This window comes from Poecilia reticulata, chromosome 13 (assembly GCF_904066995.2).
Source record: "Poecilia reticulata chromosome 13, P_reticulata-male-v2, whole genome shotgun sequence".
In the NCBI taxonomy this organism is placed as follows: domain Eukaryota; kingdom Metazoa; phylum Chordata; class Actinopteri; order Cyprinodontiformes; family Poeciliidae; genus Poecilia; species Poecilia reticulata.
The window spans coordinates 31967973-31989793 of record NC_088842.1 but is presented as its reverse complement, the minus strand read 5'-3'; the positions used below and the strand labels follow the sequence as shown (position 1 = coordinate 31989793).

The window sequence follows — 21821 nt, the reverse complement described above, 5'->3', positions numbered from 1 at the left end:
TGTGAGGAGACGTGTAAAGATGTAATTTAGAGTTAAATTAATTCTGGGTCCATTTACGTGATTCCACTCCACAGACATGTCAGAAAGTCATTTTTAAATTAACTCAAACACTTTATTATTTCTGTGTTTACAACCTAAATATCCACAGTTATATGGCAAGCCCTTTTAACATAAAATCTGTTTCATTTGACGATCCATAATTTCACTCCAGATGTCAACAAAATGCATTTTGACAAGACATAACTACATTTCTACATTCAAGATATCTGCATTCGACGACGGTGTATTACAGCCATTACAACCAAAAAAAGGAGCAGATTTTAAGATAAAAAAATTTTACATTTCTGAACTTGAAAAGTTGAAAATATGCAAGAAAAGCCTCAGAAATGTTCTGGAATAAACTTGGCAATTTCTGAATGTGAAAAGTCAAAAAATTGCTAACAAAACTCTCCAAAAAATTTTTTATCAGAAATTTTCTCGAGCAAACTTGGACATTTTTGAGTTTGAAATTTTGAGACAAAAATATTGCATTTATTATTGTACAATATTATTTCAGTTATTAAATAATTAAAAAGAAAAAAACTGAAATTTTTAGATTGATATCAGAAATTTTCTATAAAAAAAGGGACATTTCTGAGTTTAAAAAGTAAAAAAATTACTAGAAAAAAATCTGAAATGTTGAGATTAATGATATTTTTCCAAAGTTTTTTTTCTAGATAATTTTTTAGATGAATGTGTCAGTTATGTTTAGGCAAATTTTCAATGAAAATGGAGAACATGGACAACAACGAGGCTAAAATAGGAAAGCCTTTATCATCATTTAGTTTAAAATCAAAACGATATTTATCGATATCGGCGCTTCATCGTGATGCGTTCCCACTCACATCGCCCGGCCCTCATCACGAGTGAAGTGTGTTAAACATTCACACACTTTGCTGAACTAAACTCTTCTTCTGCTGAGTTTGTTTTCGTTCGTTTGGCTCTCGCTGGTTTTTACTCTGCAGAGATTCGGACCGATTCTCCGGTTCAGCAGAAAAACCCGCTGCTGTGCATGGAGCAGATTCATGGCCTCATTGTGCCGGGCTCGCACTCGGATGTTTTATTTAGCAACCAGTTGAACTGGCAGATTGAGATGCAGCTGGAGGAGGAGGTGAACTTTGACCCCGCGGTGTGTCCAGAGGAGATAAGACGGCGTTTCGGGCTCCTGGACGGCGTTGGCTCTCTGCTCCTGCAGCTTTGATTGAGCGGCTTAAATGAGAAGCCGAGTTAAAAATGCATCATCAGTGTGTGAGGTTTCCTCTGACATCTGCAGCCAAGTTTTAATCGCCAGCCTTTCAGGTTTCTGCTTATCGGATCATTTTGTCACTTTGTGCTGTTCAGATTAACTGAAAACACAAAATATGACCAAGTTTTCTGTCTAGTTTCTACTGCAAATATCTTAGTACTCTTGTTAGTTTTGTCTTATTTCAAAAGTAATTTCAACAACACACAGGAGTGATTAAAATCTCTTTTTTTACTCTGGGAGATTATTTCACTTACAAGACAATCTTCTGATTTTATAAGTAAATTTATCTGCCAATGGAACATTTTCATCAGTATTAATGAATTATTTACTTAAAACAAGCTCCTGTATGTTGACGAAAGGTTTCTTGTAAGTTAGTTTTGTCTTTTTTGAAGTGTTTTGAAGATATTTACTCTAAAAACTAGACAGAAATACTTGGTCAGATTCAGTTTTTGCAGTGTAAAAGGTTCTGCCCTTTTACTGTGATGCCATTTAAATGTTGATGCGTTTTAATTCCCATCTGAGTAGTTTTGTTTCTGACTTTTTGTTTTTGCTTGTGCCACCTGTTTCCTCTCAGTAATCGGCTTCTGGCAGCGTTTTCCTTCTGGATCTTCTCCCTGCCTGCATCTGAGCCTTCAAACCACAGATTTATGGCAATCAGATGAAAAAGCTTTTGCTTTAATGGAGACCTATTATGCACATTTTTACACATTTTTTGTTCTTCCATTTTAGTTTCTACAGCTTCTAAAAACACCCAGACAATTTTTGGAAATAAGTAAATACATTTTGGTGTCTGGAAAATGAGCCGTTTCAAAAGTCTCCCCGTTGTTAAGTCACACTGAGTTGTTACCTAGCAACCCAATGTAACATGTTTGGTCAGCTGGTTTTATGAGACAAAAGTTTTGTTGATTTATTATCCAGAAACCACTTGCTGCATTCTTGTTGGCTGTGAAGGAGGCTCCACGTCTGCTTTTCAAAGATGTATGGTTGTGTATTTGCGTTTCTGTTTGCAGCCATTTTCACATTAATGTAACCGTTGAGATGTGGGGCCTGGCCAGCATTTAAAGTGACAGAGGCCCAGAACAGCTCAAAATAATTGGAATTGATCAGATTAAAATCTGATTATCTCAGAATGATTTTGTACAAAATGTGAATAACATGTTTTGCAGCCAAAGACCAATAATAACCTGTTCAAGGAAGAATCCGAAGTCTCTTTAAAGTAACTTTTTGGGCTCTGTGAAGAGTTGCCTTTTGCATTTAGCTGCTTAGATGAGTTTTTAATTTAGATTAATAATCTTGTTCTTGTGTCTCTGTTCAGATTAAACTGTTTGTTTTAACCTGATGAGGTTCAGGAAAGTTTCAGTTCCTGATAAAACCAGGAAGATTTTAGCAGAAAGGAGAACATTTTGGTAAACAGTTATGCCTCTTTATTTTCTGTCTTAAGAAAATCATCAAAACTAAAAACATCTTTGAATAAAATTCATCAAGAAGAAGCTCTAATGGCTGCTCACAGGTTGGTGAAACAATGAATTAACAAAAATGAGATTTAAAAGTCAAACTACGTGGCAGGACGATAGTTTAACAGCTTATAACTTCAGCAGATTTAGATCGTTATATGTAATAAATTGCTTTCAGAAGCAGCTGTGATCAACACAGGGAAGCAACTTCCTGCAGGTGTTTCTCATTAGCTGTTGTAATAAATCAGGAGAGCAGCAGGCAACTTGTTGCTCCACCATGTTGCCTCCACTTCCTGCTCAGCAGCAGCGGCCAATCAGAGCCCTGATCACTGTTTACCTTCAAACACGTGGCTTTAATGAGCTCACCGCGGCTTTATCAGTTCAACGTTGAACCTTTAATCCGTTATTAAATACAAACTAATACAAACAACAAGCAGCGATGACAGATGTGAGAATCATTAAAAGAGCTTTTCACGTCTGTCAACAGCAGATGATGTTATGTGATGCCACTAAAATTAAAGCATATTTTTGACCAGGTATGAAAAACAAGGAACTGGTGTCAAGTAATGACAAAGTGTTGGTTCTAAAGAAGTCAAACACAGAAATAAATAAAACCAAAAACTTATTTTTGTCAAATTTCTACTGCAAATATGGCAAACTGAAGTAAGTTTTCATCAAGAAACAGGAGCTTGTCTTAAATAAATGATTAATTAAAATTGATTTTAGTAATCTACTAGTTCCACTGGCAGATTTATTTTGCTCATAAAAGACAGTTTTCCTATGTTTTAAGTAAAATTGTGTTCTAAAAACAGTAAAACTTCTGAGACTATGAAGTGACCCAATTCAGATTTTTTTTGCCGGTGTCGTTCACACTGCCAGCCAGTAAATGCTTCCTGTATGTGTTCTGCAGTGTAAACGGGCAAACGACCTGAAGTGTCCCGCATGCGCAGTAGAGGGCGCCAGTGTTCTCAGCGTTCTGCCAACCGTCATAAAGAAGAAGAAGAAGAGCTCGGTGTTTGCGGAAGTAAACATGGAGGCTAACGGTGTAGCTTAGCTTACATATTTGAAGTTGTTATCCGGCAGGAGCAACAAATTAACAACTTAATCCTCATATAATCCGTCATGGTTGTTGTTTTTCTTCCCGCTTGCGCGTTTCAGGAGCAGAATGGTGAGATTTGTTGAGAATCAGTGACGTTCAGTTCGGATGAATGCGGCCTGAACGTTCTGGTCGCATTTGAATCGGATACGTATCGGATATGGGTCACATTCTAAAAGAATCCGACCTGAGCTGTTCACACTGCCATGAAAAGATCGGACACAGGTCGCATTACGTCAAAACAATCGGAATTGAGTCACTTCATGCTGCAGTGTGAACGCAGCCTAAGTTGATGATGTGCGTTTCCCTCCAAGACCTGCTGGAGGAACTTCACCTTCAGGTGGAAAACACCGGAGGGAACGAAAAAATGTCTGAATACGCATCCAGAGCCAGTCCTGAAACGTCACGTTGTCTGGGAATCCACTTCCTTAGATTTTAATGGTTTTAATTTAGAATCTGTTGATCACAGGAGTTTATTCATGTAAATGGGATTAAATTGGGGACAAATTAACTTGAAATATTTATCCATTGCTGCCAGAAAAGGTCTGTTTCATCGCATATTTCTCTCCAGCGCAGTGGGTTGTAAAAATTGTTTTTTTGTTAATAAATAAATTGTATTGATCACGACTGATTTATAAAATCAATGAACCATCTTAGTGGGTGAATACTTTTCTTCTTTCTTTCTGGACTCAAACATCTCATGAAGTTTTGCCGTTTCCTTTCTCGTTTAAGCAATAACATTTTGCGAGACATAAAATTTTTATATATCGTTAAAACAAGACGTTTCTCATTTTATTGAGATATAAAACTTTCTGCTCTTGTTTTTTTACTGTCTACTACTGGCAGTTAAATGCTTTCATACATGATTCTGGGAAGATTTGGCATTTTAGTTGTTCATTTTAGTCTAATTTATTCTCATTTGCATGACTCAGTAATTCAGAAAAACTGATTTAAATGTAGTTTAACAGAAGTTAAAGAGCCTCATGTTTAAGAGGTTTTATATGTTTTACAGATTTCTGAACTAATCCGACCTCTGAGCATCAGAGCGTTTCCTTTCATCAGTATTGTTTTATTTATTTATTTATTTATTTTCTTTTAATCCGCTCCGCATCCTCGGAGCTGTTTGCAATCAATCTCTGCAGTCAGAGTCGAAGCAGAGGAAGAAAACCAACCGCCTGGTGGTTGTTTTCCTGCAGTTTTCTCTGAATGAGCTGCTGGATCGCAGCGCTGGCCGGGAAAGCCTCAGTCACAGTGGAAACCGCCGCTGCTGCTGCGGCGAAACGCAGATCTGTTGCGCTGATTTCCACAGAGACCCGCGTCTGCGTCAGTAGCAGACCTAAAACTAGGATGATGCTCCTGGCTCTCAGCAGCTGCTCTGTCTTCATGATTGTACCTATTCAGAGTCTGTCTGTCAGCTGCTGGTAATCAATAAGCCGTAATTACCTGCAGCCTGTCGCCTTGATGCAAGGTAACAGCGTGAAAGCCACATTTTGACTATTATAGCTTAATTATGCAGATTACGCTACATAAACAAGATAAAAATCTACATAAAATCAGGATTTTTTCTTATGTATTAAAATAAAATAAAGTTTGTAGACGCAATTACCCACGAAAAGTTTACATAACTGCTCTTAATTTTTTTCAATATAAATCATTTTAAATGCTGCCAACTAACATATTAGCTGTGCTAGCAGAATAAACATTTTGCTAACGCTAATGTAGCCAACTACACCAATACAGCTAGCAGACGCTAATGCTAAGTCGCTAACGTCAATTAAAATTATATAGCTACAACTCTGGAGTACCAATTTAACTTTGGCATTATTATTTACATGTTCTTAGATATAATATTTATTATAATGTTTATATCTCGTTCACTCCTGTCCGTTTTATTCTGTTCCTGTATGTTTCTTGTTCTAAATAAAGTTTTTGTGGAACGTGAGGAAGTGATGCAAACGGCTTTCGTCCACTTCAAAATAAGAGCATCAGTACAAAACGTTTATTTACTAGAAGAAATCTAAACGGTTAATAACCAAAACATCGCACAGATGTTGAACTTTATTTGACTGAGAGTTTACAAAATAGCCAAGTAAATTAGCACAAAGTTAAGTGTGGTAATTAAACGTTTTAAAAGTTAGCTATATGAAAACATACCGCTAGCATTCTGCTGTTAGCATCTGGTGGAACGTGGGCACCGCTGGTTAAAACCTGGCTGGATTCGTGTTCACACTGAATTAAATCAGCTTTGGTGACCTGGAGCGCTGGAGTCGGTGTGTAATATTTGCTCTCAGGTTATGTTTGAATTCAGTTATGGGAGGGGAATTTAATTACACCTCCAAAGGTTTTATTAAATCTGGTTTAAACAGTTCCATATTTCAGCCCACACCGGTGCTCTGCTCAGGCTGCCGTGTTTTGTTTGTGCTGAAGTTGATTTGTTCCCTGGAAACATGCAGGCACTCATGCATGTTCTTTGTTTTTCCATTCCCATCATTTTCTCCTCTCTCTTTAAAGCAGCAGCTTGCATCACGGCTACGCTGCCTTGCTCAGGTGCATTCCAGTCAGTTTAATTAATACAGCCGTGTAATTGTAGCAGACCAATTAAACACACACTCACTCACTGAGGATGTGGAAAATAGCAGATCTCTGCTGTAAAGATCTTCTGCTACTCATATACAACACTAATTAAATAAAAACCACCTAGAAATGAATTATGACACTTCAGTTCATTGCAGAAATTTTGCGTGGGCTTTGACTAGGCCACTGCATTGTCTTGATTCCTGTCTCATTCAGGCATTCTGGTGTAAATGTGCTGATCATTGTTCTGGTCTCGGCCCAGTTTGGAGCTTCATGTGGTTGGCGTTTGGCAGGTCCGCCATGTTTATGTTAAAAATGTTAAAACGTTGACAGCAGGTATCAAAATATGACCAGATAACGATGTTATATGGGAGGACATTGCTGACTGTACTTGAACACCAACTATGGAGTCCTAAAATAGAAAAACACAGAAAAATAAAATGAAAATAAATTCTTTGCACTTCAATCAGCAGTGAATATTAAATGATCAGTAACTCAGTAGACTTTTTATCAGATACGTTTTTTAGTATTTAGGACTTTTTATGTTTAGTTGAGTGAAATTAGATTGAAGTAGAGCTGCTTTTGTTTCCTACAGTTTTTCTGATCTCTGCCTCTGCCAGAGATCAGCTCTGAGATGAAGAAAATCAAACTAAATTGATATAAATTAATTGTTTGTGCGTTTAAAGGTTTTTGCAGCGGAGTTGATTTTTGATTGATTTTGTCAATGTGGGGCGGCTGGTTCCCCCTTTGGAGACATTTATTAATATTGTCACCAATTTAGTTTGATTTGTAGCAAATTCTCTCGGGTCTTTAAGTTTCTTGAACCCTTCCCAGATTGTTGAGCAGCAACAGTTGCTTTTCCTGTTGTCATGGTTACGACAGCAGCTAACTGAGTAGCTTTAACTAGCAGTTTGTGTGAATAAATATGTTGGAACCCAAAAAAGGAGGAAATGATCTTGTTTTCACATGTAAAACCTCCAGAAGAAGACGGGGACGCGTTTTTCTTTAGAGGACGGAAACAACAGATTTCACTGATCTAATAAAGGTTCCTGGACGGTAAATGAGCCGAGTTGCTGCGGCAGCTTGGGCGTGTTTTCAATGCGCGGTGCTGCGACCTGTGAGCGATGGGGTGAGCGGTACCCGGAGTCACGACATCCTGATGAACACGGCGCCAGCTGGGACGCCACCTGGAGAACAGACCCGACGGCAAACACAAGCCGCTCCGTCCAGGGGAGACGTGAGGCGGCCGGACCGATGATCTCACCCGGCTGTTCGTGTTTACATAAATCTGCAGCGCAGAGTCAGTCATTCTGCAACATCTACATCAACTCAGGGTCGCAATGGCAGCTAATTATGTCATAATACTGCTAATTTAAATGTGATTAAGGTTTACAGCCAGTAATTTAACACCACTGTGCAAATAAAACAAAGTTTTTACAACATTCACTTATTTTAACGTCGTAAAGCAGCAATAACTGGCTATTAAATACAGATTAGATCCAAAACAACTGCATTTTATTACAAAATAATGCTATTTTTTCTTACCTTTATCACAATCTCACCTACACTATGGTGACTGACAGCTCTAAGACCCGCCTCCTTGCTCTGATTGGTTGTTTCCTAAACAGGCAGTGTTTTTTTGCAGTTGGCAGTAGGACCACAGGAAGGGGCCACTTTTTTTCCACAAATGATCTATTTTATAGTAAACTGTCACAACATGGTGAACATTTTAATAAATATGTAAAAAAAAATATGACCTAAAACAAGCTCCTATATGTTGCTGAAAAAATTACTTGGTAATATTTTGTGTTTTGCAGTGTTCACTTTTAATTCTTTGGACTGAATTGAAATAATTTCTTAAAAATTGTAAATGCCACCAGAGAAATGAAGGTAATATTAATTATCTATCAAAGCAAAGCTAATAATAATGACATTAAATTGTTTGAGCTCCTGATTATTTTTATTTTTAAATGTAAATGTGAGGAAAACCATAGAAGAAGAACGTTTCTTTCTGCTGGGTGTTGAAACTGATGGAAAATGAAAATATTTTCCAACAAAAAAGTTTTATAGTGTCATTTTATCCTGTGAAATTAATTTATCACATGGAAACAAGCAGCTCAAACCAGCATTTGTTCTTAAAGTCATTTTTAAAACATTAATTGATTCTTTATCATTTTAACTTTGAGCCATTTTGGAAGATCCAAATGGCTCCTGGGGGCCCCGGAGCCACAGGTTGAGGACCACTGTTCTCAGTATTTGTGTGTGAAGCTGAGTTTCACCAGATTTCCTGAAATCTGGTCGTTTCTGATTTGTTTTTGAGACGCTGAGGTCCAGAAGATGCCGGTCGCCTCGTTTCCATGGCGCTCCTCTGCTTTCCGCTGCAGGTTGCATGTAAATCTTGTTGGCTGTGTTTTCTCTGACTCTCCGGTTCCTCTGGAGCTCGTCTTTGTTTGCGCGTCGAGCTGAAAGATTTATTGCAGCTGTTTGTTCCTTTTAACTCGGCCCGTCTCTGGCTGTCCATCACTGTTCCTCCGCCGGGCCGCGGCGATTATTCAGCCCAACCAACGTTTCCCTCCCGTCGGCTTCCAGGCTTCGTACCGCCTTTAATTCTCACTTCTGTCATTAAGACAACATGTTCAGCACCGATATGTCGATATTGAAGTCGATATATTTTTTAAAATTAATTATTAAATAAAAACAAAAACAGAAGAAAGGTTCCAGAATCTAATTCGACACATTTTTACATTTATTTTTCTGTTTTCTTGCATCATTCTGCTGTTGCTGCGCAGCTTTTAATGACACTTACAGACTTTTTTCCAACTATCTGACATCAGGAGAGCAGAGCCTAAATCAGTGGTTCTTAACCTTTTTTGAGGTACCGAACCCCCCAGTTTCATATGCGCATTCACCGAACCCTTCTCATTCCTATATTATGTTTGATATATACAGCATTTTCATAAGAACTGAAGGTAACAAAGCTACTTGATTCTGAAATAACATGAAAAAATGTAACACTGTAACACTTAAATCTTAATTGTAGACCTTGTGGTTTGTACCAAAGACTAAAGAGAAATCCTCCAACTGCTAAAATCTGCATCTTTATTTACAGTTTGTACAGTTTTACATGTTGTTTCAACAGGCAAACATATTTGAATTTATAAAGAGATTCGGGAGAGAATTCATTCCAGCCCAGTTTAGTCCGTTTTTCTAGAAAGTCTGATTCGTTTGGGGAACCAAATTAATTCTGAATGTGAACTCTGGTCGATGAACCACTCCAAAAACAGGAAGTGAACTACAGAGCAGGGCATTCTGGGTAAAAACAGCCAAAACACACACGTTATCTTAGCGCTAAAGGGAGAAATGGCTTGTGGTTTTTTACAAAAGAGAAATCCTCCAAGTGCTAAAATCCTCCATCTTGTTTCCATCTGGTGAAGAAGGAAGTTGAGGTTTTTGTGTCGTTTCCTTCAGTGGTTCTTGGTGCAGCGCCCCCACAGGCCCGGAGGGGAACATGTTGGTTTGACTCAGAACCACAGCAGAGAGGTGGAGCAGGTGATGAAGGTTTGGTCCCTAATCGAACCGAGAATGTTTAGCCAAAATAATGAAACATCATGGATTCAATCTGCTACAAAGACCTTTAAACATGTTCAGATAAAGTCAGGAGGTAAACATGACCCAGACAACTGGACCAGAACCTGGTGGGGAAACTGTTTAAATACATCCAGAACTGTGTAAAGAAAGAAACAAACAGTTTCTGTTTTGTTTTCCTTTCGGCTTTACGTGGGAATCTGATCCTCGCAGCCAAACTCCACATCTCATCTCCTCACACCGGGACACGTTTCCACAGGACAAACAGCACCGCTCAGCTGTAAACAGGAGAAGAAGAGATGAGCAATAACATATCCCAAACACACACACACAGAAAGAGGAAGTCAATAACAGGAGACCTGCCTGACGCCTCAGACGTGGGTTCACACCAGAGCTTACTCCACATTTTACTCACATTGATTTTTTATTTTCTGCTTTACAAACAAACAACAGAGTTCATTTAGTGGAATCCAGAAACTGAAGCAGAGCAGGTGAATCCGTCCAGGACGAAGGAGGTTTCTCTCTCCACAGGCAGCAAATAAACAACCGGAGGAAAACATCCAATTAATGACTTTAACTACTTCGAGCCGGTTCCGTCTGTTTCCTGTCCAACCCTCAGAGCTCCAGAATAACCGCATAACTTTTTAAGTATATGTAACTTTTTTACATCTGAAACAAACAGGTTTGATGGTGTCTCTGCAGATCACGCACATGCTGGACATGAACAGTTTCGTCTTTTACCTCCAGGGCGGCGCTACAGAGACGGACTTTGATGAACACAGTGGTCAGCTACTCCACTGGGAAACTACGTTACAGTATTTGTACCACCAGAACCACAACCCGCCTTTAAATGCAGACAATATGGCTGGGAAATCACGATATAAGTGTTTCATATCAGTCTATTGATAATTACTAGAGGTGTGCCGATCGATCGGCCACCGATCATAATCGGTCCGATTTTTGTGAAAAAGTGCATGATCGGTGATTGGCGATCATTGGCTCTTGTTGCCGATACCGATCACCTGCCTGTGCAGCTGGTCTCCTCTTTCCTTCACTCTGCGCAAACGCGCAGCAACAAATCCTAAGCGATGTTGAACTATAACGCACTGAGTGAATGGGGAAGTTTGCATGTTGCGGTGGAAAATTGAAGCAGGTCAAAATGCATCAACACAACGAAGCTAATACGACATATAAACAATGCCATACTTGACGGAGTTTGGCTACATCGAGGCTCACTGCAGTAAAAAAGACACATGGAGGATCAGATAGCAGGTAAAGCAGCGCACAGCTACAAACACTCACCCGGATTAGCATGACGGTCAGAAAGCTAAACAAATAACACGCTAAATTATTTAAGTCTTGGAGCTGCGATGTAAGACGCTGGTTCTGCTCTCGCTGTTGAACTGCTGCTACGCTACAGGTAGTAATATTTCACAGACGGAGCGCCGCTTCTGCTCCACATGGTAGTGACTCTCACACCGAACCTCTGCTTAAAGCTGCAGCATCTAACCTAAAAAAATACATTTTACATACGTATTAAAACTTTCGCTGTCCTAACATGAGACAGATAATCTCTGAAAAAATAATCGATCTCCTCCCTGCTCTGCATAATTACTCCGCTCAGTAAGAAACAGCCACTCAGAACTAGCAGTAATCAGCTAGCCGCCATGCTATCAGGAAGTTTTCATTCAGTAACTCAGGATTGTTTATTGTAATGGATCCTGTATTTGCCTTTGAATGTTAAGTTTTATACTTGAATTTTTTGGTAATGTTGAGAGGTTTTATTTTGACTCTTTGCATTATTTAGCCTCTTCAGAGCCTTCATATGTTTTCAGTCTGTTAAAGATAGTTTTACTGATAGCAGGACAATTTGCACAATGCCTGTTTTGTTTAGTTTTCTTGGAAAAAGTTATTAAAAACAAGTTTTTGTCTAAATTAAGGTGAATTCATGGTTCCTTTTTCCACATAATGTAATTGGTAGTATTTATGATAAAAAAATAATAATAATCGGTACCAGTGATCGGAATCGGAATCAGCAGGAAAAAACCTGATCGGCACGTCTCCAATAATTACTGATTGATTTTTTTGTTTTACATTTCTGACATGCTGCCAGACTTTTGGCATGACCTTTAATTTAAAACAAATGCTGCTCTGACGGTGCTGGTCTTTCAGCAAATGGCCTTTTTGAGTCTGTTACTCCAGTTAATCGATTGGTAAACTGATTGACGATCATATTAACTGATTCATCGTGGTTCGTCTGATTAATCGATTCAGTCTGTCCTTAACAGCTCAACTTGTTCAGGCTTTATAAACCGAAGCTGCTTTACTGTAAACGTGGTTTTAATTATGTTTATTTGAATTTAATTCAGGTAAAACAAAGTAAGATAGAATGATAAATGATGCCTTTTACTCCTAAACGTCATTTTTTTGGACAACTTGTCTTCATTTCCAACCCTCGGCGGTGATGAGTCTCCTCAACGGAGCGCAGAGTTCATTAGCATTAAAGGAAAATTACGTCGTTTCATTTTCTGCATGTAAATGATGAGAAACGCGACCTTAATCAGACATTCGTCAGGAACTGATGGCTTCATTACGTTCCTTTCTCTCTCTGATAACAAGTCTGAAATGTCACATTTATCACGTGTGAATAAATATTGCACCCGGCCAGGTTATGGATGGTTTCCTGTGGCAGCCTGGGGACTTGCTGATGTCATTATGATCAGAAGTTTCATCGTTATCAAGCCATAAATCTTTCTGTGGCTGCAGGTTAATGTGAGCCAGTCGGGATTTTCTGGAGGAATAATTTATTTCTTTCACACTCGGACTTTCTGTGCACATCTCTTCTTTATTGGTCTCTGAACTAAACATACAACAGAAAAACAACATGAAGCTGAAGGGGAAAAAGTAAGAAAACCTCATGATTAAGCATCTTGTAAAGAAACCTTCGGTCTGTCACATTGGTGGGAAGGAATCTAGGCTCAGCATTTATCGCTTCAGTTTTATGGGATTTCAGACTTTAGGTTGGATTTTAAGCAAACATAATATTTTTGGGTGTTTTCCCAGCTGACAGTCTGGACGACTTCCAGCTGCTGCGGTTCACATTCACACTGTTCTGGACGGATTAGAGCGATTATAGACAGAAAAGGAAGGAGGACATTTCCACCAAAAAATCTCTGGAGTTTTTGAGAAAAAACTTGGGACATTTCTGAGTTTGAAAAGTCAAAAATGTTCTACAAAACTCAGAAATTTTCTTGAAAAGAATGGTTTGTCAGGCCATCCGTAGCAGGACTCGTATTGGGCTTGAATGATTTCCTGTAATATTATTGGCTCATTACAAGATTCCTTCAAGTTGTCAAAGAAACTGTTCTGCTCTCCTTCTATCTCAGTGGTTCTTAACCTGGGTTCGGTCAAACCCCAGCGGTTCGGTGAGTCGGTCTCAGGGGTTCGGCGGAGCCTCTGCCGCGGAGGTAAAGACACACTTGTGTAAAGTCGTGATGACGCCCCGCTTTGCCATCACTTGCTGCAGAGGATCACGTTACATTGCTTAACCAATCAGAGGATCACGTTACATTGCTTAGCCAATCAGAAGATCACGTTACATTGCTTAACCAATCAGAGGATCACGTTACATTGCTTAGCCAATCAGAAGATCACGTTACATTGCTGAGCCAATCAGAGGATCACGTTACATTGCTGAGCCAATCAGAGCTGCGGAGGAGCCCTGATTGATGGAGCTCCACTCTCAGCAGGGATTTGAACTTGTGTCTTTATTTACTTCAGCAAAGGTCAGTTTTTACCTAATTCTGTAGCTTTCGGTGAACTTCTAAATCTGCTCCTTAGTCGCATCTTTTCGGGGTTGGTACTGCCTCTAGTGGCGTGGGGGTGGTAACACAACTAATATAATTACATTACTAAATCAGCAGCTTCCATCATGAGCTGCAGCAGCAGCTTCCATCATGAGCTGCAGCAGCAGCTTCCATCATGAGCTGCAGCAGCAGCTTCCATCATGAGCTGCAGCAGCTTGTTTCGTGTTGCTTTGTCATCAGCAGTTAAATCTCAGCAGACCTGAGTCTTATGTCTGCCTTGGTCGCCGTCTTCTTCTCTCTTGTTTTTGGTAAACGACCACAAGCCATTTCTCTGGCTAACTGCTGGTTTTGGTTGTATTTACCCAGAATGCTCTGCGCTGTAGTCCACTTCCTGTTTTTGGAGCGGTCTTGGAAATTTCTGAGTTTGCAGACGTACCAGAGTTCACATTTTTGGTCCACATCAGAATTTGATTAACTTTCACTCTCTGCTAACATGAATTCAACTGAACAAAAATTATTTCTTTCTCTCCTAAGAATTTTATTGATCTTCTGTTTGAATACAAAACGTCCCAGAACTATGAATCTGGGTAATTTCTCTGTCTGCTTTTTTAGACTAACACCATTAAAAAGCTACAACAATAACTTTGCAATTAAAGGAGATACGTTTGTTGTAACATTCTTATCTTCCTCTGCTTTTATTGTCAAATCCAACATTTTATTTCTTCCTGGTAAATTGGTTTAATAGATGATTTTTTTTTTTTACATGTCGAAAAGAACATTTGTTTGGAAAGAAGCAGATCAGATGAACACATTCATATGTAAATGTTATTCCTGCGCTGATATCGTCAAACATCTGCCTCTTCCTAATTGCTTCGACGCACCTCTGGAGCCGGTTTAATCCGCTTCATGTCACTAGTTTCAGCTTTTGGCCGTCGTCCACAGTCTGTCAACAGAAACGGGGAGTTTATTCACGGTTCAGCGATGCTGTTTGCTCCCACCTACCCAGAGGAGTCAAAACCTGATTAACAGCACGGATTATAATTAGCACAATCATTCCTAACAAACAGAAACACACTTGAGGGACAAACAAGGTTTGTACCACAGAGACCGTCTGTTTATGTTGGTAAACAGAAAAAAGGTTTTTCTCAGCATCCAGAGACTTTTGGCTTTTTGTTTCATCAGTGGCAACATTCCTCCAAAAGCTATTTATATGAATATTAGTGACAAGTGAAAGCAAAAATCAGGTCTGAGTTACAAAAACAGATGTATCCTGCCTCTTAATTTGTTGTTTTACACAATATATTCATAAAATATGAATCATTTATTACAAACCAACGAATTTAATCGAAAAACCTGTTCCCCTCCTGGCCTGTGGGGGCGCTGCAACAAGAACCAACAACACAAAACGACACCAAAACATCTGAAGACACTGAGCGCAACTTCCTTCTTCACCAAATGGAAACAAAAATGGAGTTTCGTCAGATTTCAGCGATTGCAGATTCCTCTTTTGATTTTGGCTAAAAACTTTGAGTCATTTCTCCCGCTAGCGCTAGGCTAGCGCGTTTGTTTTGGTTGTATTTACCCCACAGGTGTCAAACTCCAGTCCTAGAGGGCCGCTGTCCTGCAACTTTTAGATGTGCCTCTGCTGCACCACACCGGAATAGAATAATTAGGTCATTAGCAAGGCTCTGGAGAACTGATCTACACAACGAGGAGGTAATGAAGCCATTTCATTCCAGTGTTTTGTAGCTGTGGCACATCTAAAAACTGCAGGACAGCGGCCCTTGAGGACTGGAGTTTGACACCCCTGATTTACCCAGAATGCCCTGCGCTGTAGTCCACTTCCTGCTTTTGGAGCGGTCTCCGGTCCGCTTGCTGTTCATATGCGTTCGAACCGAACCCAGACCGCGGTTTGTGGGCGGACCAGCGTTCACGGTTTGAACTTTCACACTCCTCACCAACCGGACCGGACCGGACTTTCTGGGCAGACGGACTGGAGTTGGATGAAAGCGGACTGAACAGGGCTGGTGGGAATGAACTCAGACAGATGAACCTCCTCGGAAAGCGCCAGCAACACAAACTTTATTAAACCCGGCATTTTGACAGGTAAACGTTTCGTGGTTTCTTTGTTGTTTGCGCCTCAAAGTAACGTGAAATCTTCATAAATAACCCTGGAGAGTTTCCACTCCACGCTGTGTTCGCTCTGCAGTCGAATCTGGTCTGATCTGGGTTAAAGGATGCAAATGTAGTTCTTCATGTAACCATTTTTAGTCAAAACTGTGGCACTAAAATAAACTGATTACTGTCTTCTGGTTCAATTTGATATTAGACAAAACAGATTAATGCCGTATTTACATTATTTCATAACGTTTATTGGAATTTTTAAACATATTTGGAGTATTTAGCAACAGTTTTTGCCTTTCCAAAGTAGAAATGCCTTTTTTACGCCCAGATCACAAATGACCAAATATGGAAATGATGCGGTGACGTCATACATTCCTCGCTGTGGAGTTAAACCGCGACGGACTGATGGACATGAACGCAGCTTATGAACCTAAAACATTATCACTACATATTATATGGTTATTATATTATATGGTTATTTTATTATATGGTTATTATATTATATGGTTATTATATTATATGGTTATTATATTATATGGTTATTATATTATATGGTTATTATATTATATGGTTACCACTAGCTAACAATAAAAGTGACGATAAAAAAGTTTTTATTTTTTTTTTAGATAACTGGCTGTGGGGCTGCACAGTGGCGCAGTTGGTAGAGCTGCTGCCTTGCAGCAAGAAGGTTTTGGGTTCGATTCCCGGTCTTTCTGCATGGAGTCTCCATGTTCTCCCTGTGCATGGTGGGTTTTCTCCAGGTATTCCGGTTTCCTCCCACAGTCCAAAAACATGACTGTTAGGTTAATTGGCCTCTCCAAATTGCCCCTAGGTGTGAGTGTGTGTGTGCCTGGTTGTGTGTCTCTGTGTTGCCCTGCGACAGACTGGCCACCTGTCCAGGTGACCCCGCCTCTCGCCCAGAACGCCAGCTGGAGAGGAACCAGCACCTCCTGATCCCACTGAGGGACAAGGGTGAAAGAAAATGGATGGATGTTTGGCTGTGACTGCGTGACGACAACCATTGCTCCACAAACACAAATCCTCTAAAAACATTCCCGTTTTAGGACAACAGGCACATAAAGAAGTGGGATTTGTTTCACTAAGCTGCACATTTGTTTTAAAGTTAATTTATTGATACTTTCATTGAAAAAAACAGCAGAGAAAATGGTAAAACTATCAATCCAGACGATATGGACAGTTATCGTGATCATGATAAGAAATGTATCACAATAAATGCTGAACGATACAATAACCGCACCGCTACTCATTATATTTGTGTCATTATGGTGTTAATTAAGCTAATTAATTATTTCTATGTCAGAAGTTGAAAGTTCAGCCTCATTATTATCCAGGGTTTTCTTGCTAATCTCTCAGACATCCATCACATTTCTAAAGAGTAGATCTCAGCTTTTTTTTTCCCGCTTTGCATTCAGGATTCTGGATGCTTGTTGACGTTAATAATTGCATCAGAGATGTCAGATTTCGGATCAGCCTCAGCGCTTAAAAGAACCCGCCGATCAATAATCCAATCTTTACAGTTGTGGGTCGTAAGGAGAGGAGGGTCGTTGTTATTCGAGTCACGTCTGGGTGAGCGCCGAGCCGGACAGACAAAGAGCTGAATGAGCGGCTGAAGCTCTGGCATCTCATCAGCCGCTGAAACCCGCTCAGATTCCCACGCTTCCCCAGGCCGCACGCTCCCCTTCCTTACACCGAACCCGCCCCGGCAGAGGCTGCAAACCGGCTTTCGTTCTGCAGCAACCTTAACAAAACGGTATTACAACTTAAATAAATGATGCTCTGACGTGAGAAGGGATGGAAGCTGCTGATAAAACCCAAGCAGAGAATTTAATTTTCACCGCCCACCTCTCTGTGGGCTGCGCTAACCGGCGCTAAATCCAACATACAATTAAGTTATGTTGGCTTGTGAAGCCTTCAATGATTTTCTGAAGCTGCTGCGGAGACAAAACACAAAACAACCTCTTCATTGATCGGTTTGGAACAAATTCAGGCGCAGAAACATGTTGCTGAAAATGTCCAGGATCACAGAGTTTGCAGTTAAAGTTTAGTTATCATGTCAGACAGTAAAGCACATATTTTCTGCATTAATTATTCCTTCTTCTCTGTTCCAGGGCAGGTGAAGCAGCACAACTCCATGAGTTTGATTCGGGTGAGTAAAACCTCCTGCACGCCTGACTGGTTTGTAAATGAAGCCGTTTTCCCACCTGGACTCGGTTTGATTTGGGACCAAAGTTTAATCATCTGCTCCACCTCCAGCTGCTGTGGAAGGAAATTGCTCTCAGTGTCTTCAGAGGTTTCTGTGTCGTTTCCTTCAGTGGTTCTTGATGCAGCGCCCCCCACAGGCCAGGAGGGGAACAGGCTGGTTTGCCTCAGAGCCACAGCAGCTGGAGTTGGAGCAGATGTTGAAACTTTGGTCCCAATAGAACCAAGTCCACCAGACTGCAAGGTGTGAACGCATGATCAGTCATCCGTTCACACACAAACGCAGGCTGCTGGTGAGGATCAGAGGGTTTATGCATGAACAACTGTCTCAAACTCACACAGGGTGAGAGTCACAGAGAGGCTGCTTTGTTTCTGCAGCCAGCTCTCGTCTGGGTTCATCCCTCCGCTCTGAATACTAAACACCGAGCTGCCGCTGTCCGCTAGCCTGGAAACAGCCGCTACAAGCTGTGTGTGTGTGTGTGTGTGTGTGTGTGTGTGTGTGTGTGTGTGTGTGTGTGTGTGTGTGTGTGTGTGTGTGTGTGTGTGTGTGTGTGTGTGTGTGCAGCTCTCAGGTTGACCAACTGTTTCCTCCAGCTGTGTCTGCTTTCAAAGGTGAATCGATCCCAGGTTTTTTTTAGCCAATTACAACTCAACCTGATGTTAAAAACATTTATTCTTCTAATTTCCTAAGTGCATCAATCTTTTATTTTTTATATATATACCCCAAAACTTCGCCAAGTTGCAGAAAGCTGCAGCATGATAATGTTTTGTGAGTATTGAGGTTTTCCAGTGTTTCCAGTGCAGAGGATCTTCTGTTACAGTAACTTTCCATTCAGCCTGCGTGGCTTTCTGTGGTCCTCCGAGGTCCAGTTCATTCATTTACCCGGCAGAAATATCAAAAATGAGAAGTTGTAACGCAGGTCAGAGATCCCATGTAGGATTCAGCATGGCTCCTGACCCATAGGGGGAAAGTTTGACTTTACTGGAGGGAGACAGGACTCAGACCGAAGACTTCCTGAGGAAAGTTTTTACACTACAAAAACATAAAACAGTAACGAAACAACAATAAACATTTTATTTTTCAAATGCCACCGTTAAGCTAAGCCAGATATTATGTTGGTCAGTGTTTCTGCTGTTTTACAGTCAGTGATTCAGGTGAGCGCCCCCATCTGGTTGGTTTCTAACCGGTCCTGTGACGACACTGAGGGAGTAATCAGTGCATCTGCACATAAACACATGGATGAGTTTCTCTGGATTTTACTGGGACATTAATCCTCTACACAAAGTACTTTAGCCCAGTTTTCAATGCAAATATCTTAGTTTACTGGAAATAAGACAAAAATTACTCATAAGTAACATTTCAGCAAGAAAGCTTGATTTAAGGGAATAATTCCTTAATATGTAACATGAGGAAAATGTCTTGTTAAAAGATAAATAATCTGTTAATTGAACTCATTAATGTTTTCATCAATATTCAGGAATTATTCCCTTAAAACACGCTCATATTCCTCCTTGTTTTTGTAGTGTAATCCTGGAAAAGTTCTCCAGGTGACGGAAGGCCTGGTTTGTAACTGTCTTTATGCGTCTCTTAAGGTTCAGCCTGATCCCCAGACTTTAGCTTTAAGAAGCTGTGCGTTGACTCTAGATCTATAGCCATAGATCTATAACCCTGGATCTAATGCTCTGGATCTATAAACATAGATCTATAACACTGGATCTAATACTCTAGATCTATAACCATATATCTATAACTCTGGATTTAATACTCTAGATCTATAACCATATATCTATAACTCTGGATTTAATACTCTAGATCTATAACCATATATCTATAACTCTGGATTTAATACTCTAGATCTATAACCATATATCTATAACTCTGGATTTAATACTCTAGATCTATAACCATATATCTATAACTCTGGATTTAATGCTGTAGATTTATAACCATAGATCTATAACTCTGGATCTAATACTCTAGATCTATAACCATATATCTATAACTCTGGATTTAATGCTGTAGATTTATAACCATAGATCTATAACTCTGGATCTAATACTCTAGATCTATAACCATCGATCTATAACTCTGGATCTAATACGCTAGATCTATAATCATCGATTTATAACTCTGGATCTAATACTCTAGATCTATAACCATCGATCTATAACTCTGGATCTAATACTCTAGATCTATAACCATATATCTATAACTCTGGATCTAATACGCTAGATCTATAATCATCGATTTATAACTCTGAATCTAATACTCTAGATCTATAACCATCGATCTATAACTCTGGATCTAATACTCTAGATCTATACCATATATCTATAACTCTGGATCTAATACTCTAGATCTATAACCATATATCTATAACTCTGGATCTAATACTCTAGATCTATAACCATATATCTATAACTCTGGATCTAATACTCTAGATCTATAACCATAGATCTATAACCATAGATTTAATACTCTAGATCTATAACCATAGATTTAATACTCTAGATCTATAACCATAGATTTAATACTCTAGATCTATAACCATAGATCTAATACTCTAGATCTATAACTCTAGATCTATAACCATAGATCTAATACTCTAGATCTAATACTCTAGATCTATAACCATAGATCTAATACTCTAGATCTATAACCATAGATCTAATACTCTAGATCTATAACCATAGATCTAATACTCTAGATCTAATACTCTAGATCTATAACCATAGATCTAATACTCTAGATCTATAACCATAGAATGTTCCTCTTTAGGTCCAAAGATAAAAGCTTCAGTTTCTGTTCAGCTGGAGCGAGTTTTGACGCATCCACACATTTAGCTGTTCTCAGCGTTTGTTCAGTGATGGGTTCAAAGGTCACCTGGTGACATCGTTCTGTGGAGCTGCTTATCATCTGATTTCATTTCCTGTGATAACCTGCAGCCAGTGGGAGCACACAGATGTTGAATGAGAGGAGTCCCAGGACTGAGCCTTGGGGAACCCCACATGTGACGTCTGTCCGGCTTGAGGAAAATCAGCTGCTGAACTACGAACTGCCAGTTCTTTCTGTAAGATCTGAACCGGTTCGGAACCGCGCCGCCTCACGCTGCAGAGACCTTCCTGTTTCCATTTCTCTGTTTTCTCTGAATGACACCAGAGAAGCTAAAGGAGACGCGAAGCGACGACCCGCCTCTTTCCAGAACCGAACCGTCTCTGCTCTCCTGAGGTTATCACACCAAAACCCCATTTTCCCTCTGATACGCAGAACAAAGCAGATTGATGCACATCACACTCTGCGCTTACTGCGCAACAAAATCAATGTTTCTTCGTTACAAGGAGCCGGCGGCCATTATGTGTGTTAAGTAACAGTGAATCAAACCCCTGGTGTCTGATTCTGCCTCTGGTTTCTGATTTCACTCAGAAATATTTGAACAGCAAGAAAACCGCCTGACGTGTAAAATTAGTAAATCCATTTCAAGCATATGAGCTTAAAAGTATCAGCTTAACATTTTAGATATTTAAAACGATTACGCCGGTTGGTTAGACGGGATCAATTCTCCCCATTAAGCCGTCGTTTTCATTTTGGGACTCGGTTAGTTGTTTGGGTAATGAGTTTTTAAAGGAGGCCTGTTATGAGAAATTCACATTTTTTTCCCAAAATTGCTTCTAAAAAC

General features: G+C 39.8%; 1 protein-coding gene across 5 annotated transcripts in view; it reads left to right on the top strand.

Moving 5' to 3' along the window:
- The window catches only part of slc8a2b (solute carrier family 8 member 2b), a 103171-nt gene that overhangs the window by 31609 nt on the left and 49741 nt on the right, over positions 1–21821 (top strand). For 3 of the 5 annotated variants that reach the window (XM_081614888.1, XM_008426673.3, XM_008426674.3), the window contains one exon: positions 18054–18091. The exons of 1 other annotated variant lie outside the window; for it this stretch is intronic. The gene's annotated coding sequence lies outside the window, so the exon portion shown is untranslated. The remainder of the gene's footprint in view (positions 1–18053; positions 18092–21821) is intronic. One more of the 5 variants, XM_008426675.3, reaches the window with a different exon arrangement.